The following is an 11974-nucleotide window of genomic DNA, read 5'->3' as shown; positions in this document are numbered from 1 at the left end:
TGCGAGGGGGTCCGAAAACTGTGGGGAGGGGGCCGGGGGCGTGGCCTGCCTGCGGGGAGAATACTAGTTGGATGAGTGGGCGGGGCTGACCTGCAGAGGGGTGCTTTTCCTGAAAGAGTTTGGCGGGGGCGGAACCTGGATGTGGGTGCGGCCTAGGGCGAGGTGGGCGGGGTCGACCTGCCCTGAGGAGTGGGGCGAAGTAGACCGGTTGCCTGGGAGCGGGTCGGGGAACCCCAGAGGCCCAGGAAGGCGGCCTGGCGGGGGGGCGTGGCAGTAGTCGGGAGGGCGGAGTCCACCTGCAGCGGGGAGGCGGGGTCTGGAGCAGGGGGCGGGGCCGGCCTGCGGCTGGGGCGGCGGTTGGTGACCGTTGGAGTGGCGGTTGGGAGGGCGGTCCCGGAGTCGGGGGCGGGGCCAGCCTTCTCCAGGCAGTGTACTAAGACGTAGAAAGAAAACCGCAGTCGCGCCACGCTACGATGAGCGACTGCTGAGACGCGGTTCTTCGGCGCGTCGGGAGACAGGCTGGGTCCCTGCGGGGCAGGAGAGGCGGAGAGAGACCCTGGGAACATCCTGGGTGGCCACCCGTCGGTGCCCGAGTGAGGGGGGGAGCGGGCGGGCAGGTCTGGGAAAGCGAGCTGCCGAGCTTCGGCGCGCTCGCTCCCAGCGGGGAGTCGGGGAGGCAGGCCCTCGCGGGGCGAGGGGCGGCGCTGTCAGCCCGGGCAGCGCGCGGAGGGCGGACGCGGTGACCTTCTGACTGGACCGGGTCCCGGGCCTGGCGGGAGGAGGTTGGTTTCCTGATCTTCTGATGAGCGCGGTGGAGGGCGTTGGGCTGCACCCTCCCAGGAGACACTCCGGACGTTTCACTTGGAATTGGGGCGGGCGGTGGTCTTCGTTTTGAGGAGGTCAACCACCTTTTTAATTCTCTTGCTTCAGAGTATGGCGGGACTCAGGATGGAAGTCACCAGGACACGGATTTAGATTTGACTGAATGTAAGCATTCAAGCGACGGATGGTGGTCAACTCCCCTGTTCCCGGGATCGGGAGGCCGCTTGCCAGGGAGGGCTCGGGCTTATAGTGCCAAGAGCAAAGATTTGGAAATATGTCCCTCCCGATTCGTCGCTGGTCATTTAGAGCCTAAATGTCCTCATTTTTAAAAATGTTACGAGTATTTTCCCTGCTGCCTCATGAATTGCGGAGGAGGTCGCATTCGGTAGCAGCACGTGAAAGTACTTTTGCACAGTAAGGATAAGAACGGACGACCATTGTTCATTCCTATTGCAGTGCTACTAAGGGGCTTTCCGTATGCATTCTCATTTAATCCTCGCATCAACTCTTTGCGGAAGGTATCATTATTATTAATTAGCCTACTGTACAATCAAAGAGACCAGGGCTCAGAGAAATCAAGTAATTTCTCCAAGGTCCCACAGTAGAAAGGAACAGAGTCAGAGCTGGAGTTGTGGCTCAGTAGTGGAGCGCTCCCCTAGCATGAGCAAGGAAGGCCCTGGGTTTGATCCTCAGCGCCATATAAAAATAAATAAGTAACATAAAGGTATTTTGTGTCCAACTACAATTAAAAAATACTTTTTTTAAAAAGAAAGGAGCAGAATCAAAACTTGAATTTAAGGCAAGCCGATACCGGAGCCTATTTGTTCAATACTGTGCCCAAATATTGAGCCCAGTTGCTTATTGATACAAGCACCCAGATCCAACTCTTCTTTTGTTGTACTCAGCATATTAAAGATCCAACTTCTAATTTGGACAAGATACTGAATTGTGTTTCTTGTAGTCCAAGAGTGAAATCTACTGATAACAATTCCACTAACAGGCTTTCATTATTACAGCTTGATTTCTCTGAGCCTTTACTTTTTAATCTACAAAAGAATTAACATGTAAATATCCCTTGAAAAAAGAACATGGAAACAAGTTGTATGAGATGGTGTTAAACAATTTACCTCTCAACTATGCTGCTCAAAGTGTGGTGAATGGTCATTTTTTGGTGTTTTTTAAAAAATTTTCTATTCATTGTGGTTAAATATTTTGTAAAAGATTTACTAGAAAAATGAAATGAAAAAATACAAATCTAGATTTTTATTAAAGATCACATAATGAAATGACATTTTAATAATTATCATTGGAATAACTGCAACAGAAAAAAAAATTTTTTTGACATCAGTATACATTCACTGAAAGTATGTGTGGTTAATAGAATCCTATGTGGCAGAGTAGATGTTTTATAATATCCAGGACTTTTTCCATAGTTTCAGTAACGAAATAGCTAAGGAACATTCAACACACCTAGCACCAACTCTCAATCCTGCACTCTAATGGAATGCAAAAACATAATCAATAGTAAAGAGTTAATAATGACACACCTTTTAATCCAGTAGAATAGAGGCAGGCCTTCCTCTGTTTCTGTCTTGACAGCCCAGACCCCACCTGCGTGGAGGTAGAATGAAAATCCCAAACTCCCCCTAGGTAGATCAGGTTGCCTGGAATTAATGTTATTGAACACCCAATGAATAAATCAGTAGCAAAGGCACAAAGTGGACATGGAAAATCTATATGTGTGTTACCTCAGTCCATGTTTAGGACTCCAAAGCTTAGATTCAAAGAAGTAAGATTCTGTTTTATATATACCCTGCAAGACAGTCATTAAATCTATGAAGTTTCCAGACACTGAAGTTATCTTTTTCCTAGATCAGAAATTGCATCTCTCTTTTGAATTTTGCAGGATTAATCTCTGATCTACTTTCATCTAATAGCAAACGGGGTTCCCATGGCTTATAGCTATTCACCAGGCCCTTGCAAACCAAAATCTATTTGAAAATGAAAATCCATCTTTTTCAAATTTATGCCTTTGCAAATGAAAATCCACTTCTTCGCCTTTTAGCCTTTTGAGTCACATGGTAGCATGACCTCCCTTAAAATTTGCTAACTTAGGGCTGGGGGTGTAGCTCAGTAGTAGAGTGTTTGCTGCCCAGCACCAGGATAAAAAAAAAATTAGTAACCTAATGGCAGTTAAATGTCTAATTCATTCAAACCTCCATATCTTTTCTTTCTTTTTTTAAAATTTCCAAGTTTATGAATTTTTAAAAATGTACACCAAATGATTAAAAAATGATGTATATTGCAATTCCCTTTCTAAAACATTTTTAATTGTTAGAACTGGTGTGTGTGTGTGTGTATGTGTGTGTGTGTGTAAGCCAGTGATACTGTTAAACATCCTACCATGCTCAGAGAATTCTTCACAAGAATCACCTGATCAGTTGTGTTGAGAAAACATAATTTAGATGCATAGTTAAGTTCTCTCCTAGGATAGAATTTATGTGGATTTATTTATATAAATTGTGAATCTCTGATAATTTATCCACTGAAATTTCGTTGCTTTATGTTGAAGTATTTACTGAAGTCAATACACACTTTACAGTTTTTCCTGTACAAAGTATATTTGTAAACTGCACACGTATAAATTAAAGGATATATGTGTTTAAAGAAGGAGATGGAGATTATAATGGTAGTTCTGCAGTTTCCAGAACTTTGTGCTTAAGTCTGCTTAGGACAACAAAAACACATTTAAACCAAATAGGCATCTGTATGAATGAAAAGTGGACTAAACAGAGTGTTCATGTGGATTGTGGATTGTGATCTTTTGGTGTGCTGATTTTTTAGCTTTCATGCTGACCTCAACTTTGCCTTTGCTTTATTTTTCATCCTCATAATTCCTCAGGCACAGCAAAACCTTCCCATCAGTTTCTTGTCTATTGAAAGTCTTATGCCAACTTCTGAGCATCTGCCTCTTTCACAAATTGTATTACAGTATTCATAGACTGATGTGGAGATTCTCGGCAAAACCATATTTTCAGTACACTAAGATCAGTTTCACTTATTCAACTAGGATTTCCATCTTCTCTTTATGTGGATTTTCCTGACTTCATGAAATGGTCCTTGGAAAATTCAATGACAGTTTTATTCAGAACTGGTTCCACATAGCTAAGTTAGCTGAAAAGAATTCCAATTGGTGGATATAAGAAGAATTTGTGGTTATTTTTCAGGCAAAGCTTAGAGTCTGCTGACTTGCTAGCTTTTTCAGAAATCTTTTGCCTTTCAGGCATGTCAGATTCTATAAGCCAGGAGTCTGCTTCTGGCATGTATTTCTACTAGGAGATGCTTCAGTGGGAGAGGAACTACAAAAGGTGGAGGATTCTGGGTACATGGCTTTGCACTTTTGTTTCCTGGTATATCTGCTTTTGCTGATTGACTTTTCTCAATGTTCTTAAGGAGTTGGACCCAGTATTTTCCCCCAGCAGAGGAGGCAGCTACCACGTCTCCTCTATGGAGGAATTCAAGAACACTTCAGCTCAGAGGGCATAATTTTCATGGGGCTTGCAGGGCCTGCCAGAGCACCACAGCCATGGGGTCTGGATAGGCAACTGTTGGGCTCTCTTCTGATTCAGGTAAGCACTGGTATCCCCTAATTGTTTGCAGAGACAGATTACAGATGTGAACTGTAGTTAACTCAGCAATGTTATCCTTCACCAAATGGAAGAGTCTCTGTCCAACAACTTGACACAAATAGAGATGTAGGAGAACACAAAATTCTTTTCCTCTTTCCCTAATTTTGAGCCTCCTCAAGTATAAATAATTTTTTTTCAGGGAAGCATTTTCAAGAAACTTATCCTTCTTGGGGAGTGAAGTCTGTGAAGTGTCCCAACCTGTTTGCCTGCTGTCCTGATGGCATAAGAGCAGTTCTCTACGGGATCTGCCTTGAACACTGCATCACATGGGAAGAAATAGATTGTGGTTTTGCTAGACTTTTTGTAATAGGAATATTATTTCCTGATGGTTGTAAGACATCTGTCCAGGTACATTATCCAACTGGAAAAATATCTCAAGAATCGTACTTGCAGCAATAGTCAAAATCTCCTCCCTAGCCATCAAATGTAATATGAGCTTTATGTCTTCTTGCATTGCCACAGATTGCCAGGCAGATCAGATAAGGATTCTTTCTGTTGCTTCATTTCATTCTCCTTTTAATGACTTAAGGTTGGCTTGTGTGATCCCTTCTTACAGAATGTTGAAGGTACAATTTCAGATCCATTTAGAGATCATAAAAGGAACATTGGCCAAGATGATACACTCATCTGGAACCCCAAGGGGGCCTGAAGTAATGACCTCCTTTTCACACTTCAAAGTCCTAACTGATTGTGTGTCCAAGGTTCAAGGGATCTACAAGCCTCCTAAAGTCATTTCCATTGTCACTGTATCTAGTGCTAACTATTTAAGCTGGCATATGTAATCCCAATAACTATCATAATTCATGTTGAAGTAATATTGTGACAGTAACATGCTTCCTTTCAAACAAACTGAGGTCTTTAGTTGGTGACATTGTGGACTAACCAAATTACTGTGAAGGATCACAGAAAGATCCAGTCTCTCCCAGTAATTGTTCTACTGGAAATTGTCATTTTGCCCAGAGGATATTCCTGATTGTCATTCTTGACAGTATGGATCTTTTCCCCATGGGCTCCCTTTTTGGTGTTCTTTTCTCATGTGGCTACAATGGGTGGAAGTTATCTCCCCAGAGTCCAGTCAGCATGGGGACACAGGGCACTGCTACTGTATTTCAGAGCCCAAGGGCAGAGCCCAGACCTAAGTTGTATGCTTTATAAAAGCATCCTTATTGGAGCATCATTGGCATACAATAAACTGTGCATATTTAAATATACACTTTGATGTGTGTGTTTTTATGCCCTTGCAACCATCACTACATTCATGGTTATGAGCATAATAACCATCACTCCTCAAAGTTTCCTCATGTTGCTTCCAGTCTCTCCCTTCCAAGCTTCAAACACTTAACACATTGGTTCCAAAAAGAAAGTCAGTAACCTCCCTTACCATATTAAAAACAAAGTTGGTATAACCTTGACCTCCATACCAAGGATGGAAATTTATAAGACAAGTATAAACCAGCTTTACTTTGGAGTCTAGATGTGAAAATCCTCAATAAAATACAAGTTAATTGAATTTAGCAATTAGGCAAAAAAAAAAAAAAAAAAGAACCATATGGACTTGACGGCAACTTATAGACTCTTCTTTTTATTCTACAATATGTCACATTTTTCACTAAGTCTTTGTTTCATTATTCCAGTTGTTTTTTTTTTTTTTTTCAGTTTCCAACTTTGGTTGATACTCTGATTTTATGCTGACATTGTGGGCAGACTATTTTCTCATCTGTTCCTAGAGGGAAATTTTGTCCTAGATGAAGAAAGGATGCTAGTGGGTGGTGCTCATCTACATTTTAAAATGAAAGGAATGGAACAATGAAAGACATATTATTCAATCACGATTTGTCTAGGCCCTCCCATTTGTTCACCCTTGAATGGGTTTAGAGAAATGGGAGGGCTAAGTGTAACTTTGTGTCAAAGCTCCTGAAAATTAAGGCTACTCTTCAACCTAAAGCTAGGGCCCAACAAATAATTTCTGTAAAAAGACGTAATTTTCCATATGGCCATCCATGCAGCTGTATCCAACATGATTCATGATATTTAGGAATAATACATGACTCCATCTTAACACCCATTTATCAACCAATATTAAGTGTTGACTTAGCACCCAAATTAAATATTGAGGTGAAAATGCTAAATTTCTGGGTCAAGAAGTATATGTATTTTTATCTTAAAACATAAAATCAAAGGTTTAATTATGCTACAAGGGATATAATGCTATCAGAAGACTAAAAAGAAAGCTGTAATGAGATTTTGTGGAATGTGTGACAGTAGCACTCATGAAATAACAGCCAGCTTAAAAGTGCTTCCATTGTGGGATAGAACTGTTAGGATGGGATGGGTTGTGGAACATGACAGATCTAAGCTGCTTTACCAAAACAAAGGGACCTGGTGTGGATTAATGGGAAAGTCCATTAGTCAACTTTTTGTTACTAACAAAATACCTGAGACTATGTACAAAGAAAAGAGGTTTATTTAGCTTATGATTCTGGAAGTTCAAGAACATTGTGCCTTGGGGCTGGGGATGTGGCTCAAGCGGTAGTGTGCTTGCCTGGCATGCGCACAGTGCTGGGTTGGATCCTCAGCACCACATACAAATAAAGATGTTGTGTCCACTGAAAACTAAAAAATATTTTTTAAAAAAGAACATTGTGCCTTCCCTTAGGGAGAGCCCTCTCACCTGTGTCAAATCATGGTGGATGATAATTGTAGGGGCACATGCAGGGGCAGGCAAATACATCACCAAAAAGGAGAGCTGAGTGGAACCTGGCTTGGCTTGAACTTTTTTTTTTTTTTTTTTTTTTGGTAATGGGGATCAAACCACTGAGTCATATCCCCAGCCCTATTTTGTACTTTATTTAGAGACAGTCTTACTTAACACCTTGCTTTTGCTGAGGCTAGCTTTGAACTCTTGATCCTCCTGTGTCAGCCTTCCAAGCCGCTGGAATTACAGGTGTGTGCCACTGCACCTGGCTGTCTTGGGATTTTATAATAACCCTCTGTGGAAATTACCAAAAGGGTGCATTGGAAATATCTTATTCCCTTCAGAGGCTAGCACTCCCAAGACCCAAAGTTCCCTTTCTCAAAGTTCTTACCATTTCCACACCACCACACTGAAACAGTTGGGGTTTCTCTAAATTTGAGAGTGACTTCTACATGCTGAGAGTAAAGGCTAAGTGGCTGCCTTCTTGGCCTGATGTGCTCCAAGCAAGCTGAGAGTAGAGATGGTGCCTGTCTAGCACAGGCTAAATAAATCTGCATATCTTCATTTTTCTGCCACTTGTCTCACTTTGCCACCTATTCTCTTTTAGAAGCCCTCCTTGCCCTTAGAGGATATGAAGGTGGAATGTTTAAAACAGAAAATTTCTTCTTTCTTTAAATCTGCCTTTGAATAAAACCTATTTTCTACCAATATTTCTGAAGCAGTGAATTGTGGAGTTTAGCAGACAATAGTGTCACCCAGTAACAGGACCAAGCATAGCATAAGGGAAAAAGGACAAAATAGTTTGTGCCTGGTCACAGAGAACCCAACAGAGTTACCTTATGCCCATTTCCAGGCAATCCCTTCTGTAAGAGGCAAGACTGGCCTTTCTGATGTCTATGTCCATAGATTCATTTTTCCTATTGTTGAAGCAAAATTACATCTCTATTTGAAGATGGTGAGGAAGACTTTATGGGGGTGAGGGACTTCTATCATGGGTTTTGCAGTTGGGGTGAGAAATTGGAGTCAACTCTGAATAAAACAAGGACAACCAAGAATTTACAACCAAGGAGCAGGGTGGGGCTTGGTGGATGGGAAACACCTAGACAAGGAACTCAAGAGGAATATGGATGAAGGCAGGCCAAGATGATAAGACATAGGTAGGGAATGAGGAATTTGATCAAGTATCAATGGAGGGAATTTTTGCTAAACTGACCCAGCAGGATTTTAGCAAACCAAACCTGGTCTAAGTAGGTCAGGAGAGAGCCCAAGATGGGGCCCTGAGCGCTTAGGGGTCTTAGGATGCCTTTTGCTAAAAGCAATCACTTCATTTAGACCTGCAGGTACCCTGAGGGTAACTAAAAGCAGGATAAAGCTTGACATCTCTGCCTCATTTTGTATCAGTCTTCATTATTATCTTAAACTTTGGGTTGATCTGCTAGCTCTGCACGTAGGCATGTTAATCATTTAAGGAGTGTTTATCTAAAAACTGGTAATGTGAGGTTTATTAGTCCTAAATTTACCTAACCTATTGAGACAAGATTTGCAGACATCGGCCAGTTTTACAGCATCAGACCCTTGTAGTATTGCCTAAAGATTTCCTTCTAGGATTCACAATTGCTCCTTTCCAGGATCACAGATCTGATAGCTAAACATCCTGATCAACAAGTGCAAAGTGTCCCCTTTGAGTGATAGACTTCTTCAGCACCACCTCACAGATCCCAAAGTGAAATAATAATTAAACAGAGCAGTTTGACCAAAACTGTTTAATTATGTAAACCTCTCACACATACCCAATTCCTTTGAACCCCCTACCACCTTCCCAATTCTTCCTCCATTTAAACCTAGCACCCCTGAAGACAGGGCTGAATCTCACCTTGTTTTCCTAATATGGCCATATCAATTAGTTCCCTTTCCTGCTTTACATTATTTCTTTTTCTGTTTGTTTTTGGAGCAAGTGGAGGGACCTGTTTTGTTGGGAGCCCCACGGTCAGGCCACTGGTTCAGGACTCTAGTAACATTAGGCCAACGACAGTATATATTCTTCCAAATTTGATTATTGGCATGTAGGGAGTTTGGGAAATTCACATTGTTGCATGTATTTTAAATTTATTCTCTCTTATTGTCAAGTAGTACTCCATTATATGAATTAACTACTTTATTATATGAATTAATTATATAAATTAACACATCTCCCTGATTTAGTTTTTTATGAATAAAACTACAGTAAACATTTATGTGAATGTGTATTATATCACACAGAAGTTGAACATCTAGATTAAAAGGCAGGTATAAGATTATGTTTTTACTGTACTGCCAGTTTTCCAAAGTGATTCTATTTTACCCTCCCACCAGGACTGGAGGAGAATGCCGGTCGCTCCATGTCCTTACTGGAACTTAGAATTGTGTGTCTTTTTAATTTTGAGAATTCTTAAAATCAGGTAGTACTATCACATTTGGTTTAATTAGCATTTCCCTAATGACTGATAATGTTTGAGTACATTTTTATGCAGACTGACTTTTGTAAAGTGTTAGTTCCATTCATTTGCCCATTTAAAATAGATTTAGCTGTCTTTAAAATTATTGAATTGTTAGAGCACTTTACATAGTTTGTGTATTATGTGTGTGTGTCCACCTACACCCCACACCCCATTTATATCTTGCCTTTTCATTAAGTTACATTTGCTGAGCAGAACTCTTACATTTTTTTTGGCTGAGGTTCTATTGTCCTGTTGTAGTGTCGAAGAGCAAAAGTTACATGAAGAGAAGACTTTCCAATGTGACATCTAAGGACATGAAACTAAGGAGTAGAGCAAAGCCCACTACTGGGCAGGGATTAAAATGTTAACCAAATGCACAGCAACCACCAAGCATGTGCTGACTTGTTTTAACACAAAAGTTTGTAAGTAAGATATTATCTGTATGTGTATGGAAGTGATTGTTAGTTGACAAAACTGAGGTGAAGCTTTCAAGAGTGCCCCCTCCCCCAACCTGTTGTAACTTCTGCCTGGAAGGTTGGGGAATGTGTAATTTACTGCTGGGAAAAAAGAGAAACATGACTTATTTTGAGGGAGTCCCAGTATCCTTGGAACTTCTGATTCTTGTTGGTTAGCTGTGTACTTGTCAGTCAGACTACATTTTGCATAAGTCCTGTGGAACTGGGTCACCTGGGACAGTGAGCAGGTTTCTAGTTTGACCTAATGGAAGAGCTTACACCAAGACTCAGGGTCAGAACCTTCCAGGAGACTAGAAGAGAGGGTGTGCAGCCCTTCCTAGTCAAGAACTTGAGAACAGATAAGCTAAATATGCCCCGAAGCCATCAGTTAACTGGGTGCCTGAGTATGACAACTTCATTAAACATGGAGCAGGAAGAAAAATAGAAGAAGGCTGGGCATGACGGCCCACACCTGTAATCTCAGCAACTCCGTGGGCTGAGGGAGGAGAATCACAAGTTCCAGGCCAGTCTCAGAAATTTAATGACTAACGTGGATGTGTAACCGATGTGATTCTGCAATCTGTATATGGGGTAAAAATGGGAGTTCATAAATGTATGAAATATGATATGTCAAGAGCTCTGTAATGTTTTGAAAAACCAATAAAAAATAACAAAAAAAAGAAAAATTTAACTGTAAAAAAAAAGAAATTTAATGAGGCTCTAACTGTTATGAGGAGCCACTTCAATTCACTCTAAGTCTGAATTTAAATCAAAGAGAGATTCATTTACCTGGCCAGGGACTGTCACCCACCCTAGAACCTGAAGCTCTATGGGAGAACAGCAATTTTCAGGCCCGTGTCTTGAAAATTGAAGGACAAAAGCCACAGCTCAAGGACTTTTCCTGGAGTAACCCAATCATAGAAGCTAGGAAAATAGTTAACTAGCAGGACCTTCAAGCCGTAAGCAGGACTGGAATTTTCCAGTTAGCAAGCAAGCAAATTACAAAAGCAAAAAAAAAGCAATCATCTTGCAACTCAGTTAACCACATATTGGGTTGGAGCAGGTGTTAAGTTAGACAACTGTCACCTCAGTTCTAGCAGGTGGTTAGCAAGGGCGAGAGTCTACTTCAAAGTCTTGGGTCACCAAGACCACCATATCCTGGGTTGAGTACATTGTGTAGGGTACAAAGTACAGAAAATAATGTTATAAGAATACAGCTTTTACGGGGTAAAAATGGGAGTTCATAATCTGCTTGAATCAAATGTATGAAATATGATATGTCAAGAGCTTTGTAATGTTTTGAACAACTAATAATAAAAAATTTTAAAAAAATAAAACAGCTTTCATTTCAGTTTCTCAGAAACAGCTCTTGTAAACTTTTTTATATAGAAGACAGCAAAATAGAGTCTTAGGCCTGGCAATGACAGGCCTTGCTTTATAATGTATTATCTCACGTATCAAAATCTTATATCTATAATCTATGTATATATATTTTTACTAATCTATAACCTATAACTTATACTCTTATTGTGTTTCTCAGTTCACACCACAACATTACCAACTTAGGGAGCTCCTGTCTCAAAATAAAAAAATAAAAAAGGCTGGGGCTGCTGCTCAGTTGTAAAACACCCCTGGGTTTCATCCCCAGATACCCTCACCCCCACATAAAATGGAACAGGGCAGGAACCTGCACCATGGGATGCCGATTTCCATTACCCTTAAAACCTATCAATTGGATCCATCACAACAGAAAAAGGATGGGTGCATCAGCTTGGTTATCACCCAAGGTCTGTTCTGTGAGCCCAAAGTCAGGACCCATATTCCTGGGGGATTGCT

At 41.1% G+C, this 11974-nt stretch overlaps 1 long non-coding RNA gene across 2 annotated transcripts; it reads left to right on the top strand.

Moving 5' to 3' along the window:
• The first annotated feature begins 408 nt into the window (after positions 1-408).
• On the top strand, positions 409-5722 carry LOC101960809 (uncharacterized). Of its 2 annotated transcripts, none has more exons than XR_001230117.4 (4): positions 409-581; positions 931-987; positions 4276-4451; positions 4651-5722. It is a non-coding gene; the product is annotated as an uncharacterized LOC101960809 (long non-coding RNA). The 2 variants fall into 2 exon arrangements; XR_257970.5 differs by having other exon boundaries at positions 409-593.
• Positions 5723-11974: the final 6252 nt, after the last annotated feature.

The sequence above is a fragment of the Ictidomys tridecemlineatus genome, chromosome 13 (assembly GCF_052094955.1).
Source record: "Ictidomys tridecemlineatus isolate mIctTri1 chromosome 13, mIctTri1.hap1, whole genome shotgun sequence".
Taxonomy (NCBI): Eukaryota; Metazoa; Chordata; class Mammalia; order Rodentia; family Sciuridae; genus Ictidomys; species Ictidomys tridecemlineatus.
The sequence above is the reverse complement of the archived record's forward strand: the minus strand, read 5'-3'. Positions and strand labels throughout refer to the sequence as shown.